Source organism: Convolutriloba macropyga, chromosome 1 (genome assembly GCF_964194025.1).
Source record: "Convolutriloba macropyga chromosome 1, txConMacr16.3, whole genome shotgun sequence".
Classification (NCBI taxonomy): domain Eukaryota; kingdom Metazoa; phylum Xenacoelomorpha; order Acoela; family Convolutidae; genus Convolutriloba; species Convolutriloba macropyga.
In genome coordinates this window covers 43,602,736-43,605,557 of record NC_134468.1, presented here as the reverse complement: position 1 = coordinate 43,605,557, position 2,822 = coordinate 43,602,736, and positions in this window count along the sequence as shown.

The window sequence follows — 2,822 nt, the reverse complement described above, 5'->3', positions numbered from 1 at the left end:
AGTATTCTCTTAAATATATTATACATAATTTGGGCAATTTTATTACAACTTGCAAAGTAATGAAAAAAATTTTCCTAGAAATTGGTCCTGCAAAATCTGGATCTAGAGTTCTTGTTGATTTGAATCAGACATATTATATAAGAGACAATAATTGAAAGGTCAAGGTGGCTATTAGGTAGTAAAAACAAATTGTAGTTGTCGCCCATTAGAAGCGACCAATTGAAATCCAACTGAAAGGCCACCAATGGCTGGTACATTATAATTGAAGAGTCAGACAATAACAAGGATGTAGGAAAAAAATGAATTTAAAAGAGAAAAGCAAATTCTAGGACATGGCAGAGAAAAATGAGAGACGTCCAAAATCATGGGAGTCATTTTCAGGAATTTCCAACGAAAATAATTTTTAGGGAAATGATATCTCAATATTCATCTTCAAAAAAAATTTTGTTTAAATTAAACCTCCAAATATTTTTTTCTGGAAAAATAGTCGTTTATCTATACCTTCGGTCCTAAGTTACATGCTGAATCAATTTTTTGACATCGATAGGCAACACAATAAACAAAAACTTGCATATTTTCAAATGGATTACAATAAAAAACCGTGCACTTTCTGAAAAAAATTCAAAAAAAATTCGGAACGTGTCTCTTCAATACACAAAAAATATGTTTTTTGAAGACAAGTCCCATTTGTGTGATTTCTATAATGACAAAATTTGAAATTGTTTCTTTAATTTGTTATAAAATGGCCTTTTATGAAGCGCGGAGTTTTTTATTATGCGTTACAGAGTTCTATATTTGAGCGTTGTAATTGTTTTTAATTAACCTTGTTTATTAAAAAAGAGACAATTGTTATTAATTTCACAAAAATATCGGCTTGTACTTCTTTTTTCTACGTTCGCTTGTATAAAAAAAATCATATGTCGAAATACTTTTTGCATGTTTGAGATTTTCTGCAAAACTAGAGATGATATATATATATATATATAATATAATATAATATAAATATATATATATATATATATATATATATATATATATATATATAGGTGGAGATGACTCAGGACTTATTCGGAAACTAATCAGAACAAATAAAAAGCTGCTTACAGAACATTCCAGATTCGATCTTCGAAGTTTCTATTGGTAGAGAAAAATCAAGAGCTGAGCGTCTCTGTGCGGATTAATTCCAAATTTTTGTTTTCACTCTCCAGAGAAAGTGCGATTCTTAGTTGGCTTTGTGAAGAGTAGACCCAAAACCTAGTAATCTCTTAGCATACAAGACGCAAGCCTTCGCTTCGGGTTCTTAATGTTTGAAAGGACACAAGATCTGATTTTTCTGAACAAAATTAGAATTGTGCTTTTTTTTCTGTGAACATGGTATTTTTTTAAAAAAATCTGTAAACTAATGTTCAATTGATACACCAATATTATGACCAAGAATTACGACTGCTACTAAAACTAAACCTATGGCTTTTGGTAATGTATGGTCACACATTCAGGGCCATACAAGTCTCTAAAAGGACACATTGAGTACTCATTGTAAAAAAAAAGATTAAAAAAATAAAACAAACATTATAATTGCACAATCTAAAAAACCGTCCAAAAAACTAAATTATAAAAAAATAACACTTTTAAGCACACTCACGCTCACACAATGTTAAACATCGGGTCATCCAAAAAATGCTCAGGAAAACCCTAATAAAATATATATTTTTGGAAAAATATCAGAAGTTGAAATTTCAACAAAAAATTTACAACCTAATTAAAAAGAACCTAGGTGAGCTACAAATTTTTTCTTTTGCTTCTTGTAAGTATAGACACTTTGACTAAGAGGTTTGTTGAATTTGAGCAGTCTCTTAAATAAATTATACATAATTTGGGCAATTATAATACAATTTGCAAAGTAATGAAAAAAGTTTCCTAGAAATTTGTCCTGCAAAAGCCGAATCTAGAGTTCTTGTTGATTTGAGTCAGACATATTATACAAGAGACAATAATTGAAAGGTCAAGATGACTATCAGGTAGTAAAAACAAATTGTGACTGTTGCCCATTAGTAGCGACCAATTGAAATCCAACTGAAAGGCAGCCAATGGCTGCTACATTATAATTGAAGAGTCAGACAAGAATAAGGATGTAGGAAAAATAAACAAACTTAAACGGGAAAAGCGAATTTTAGGACTTGGCAGAGAAAAATGAGAGACGTGCAACGTCATGTGAGTCATTTCCAAGAATTGCCACCGCAAATAATTTTTTGCAACCGAATCAAAGGGTTGCCATGATAATAGAGCATCTTTTTAACATAATTCTCAAATTTTTGTTCAAACTAAAACTCCAAATGTTTTTTTCTCCAAATATAGTCGTTTATCTATACCTTCGGTCCTAAGTTACCTGCTGAATCGATTGGCAACACAATAGACTAAAACTTGCATATTTTTAAATGGATTACAATAAAAAACCGTGTTTTTCTGAAATAAATTAAACAAAATTCTTAACGTGTCTCTTCAATACACAAAAAAATTATGTTTTTTGAAGAAGAGTCCCATTTGTGTGATTTCTATAATCGCAAAATTTGATATTGTTTCTTTAATTTGTTATAAAAAAGCGCGGAGGTTTTTTCATGAAGCGCGGAGGTTTTGTAATTTGCATTACTCTGTTCTATATTTGAGCGTTGTAATTGTTGTTAATTTACCTTGTTTATTAAATAAGAGATAATTGTTATTAATTTCAAAAATATCGGCTCGTACTTCTGTTTTCTACGTTCGCTTGTATAAAAAAATCATATGTCAAAATAGTTTTTGCATGCTTGAGTTTTATGCAAAACTGG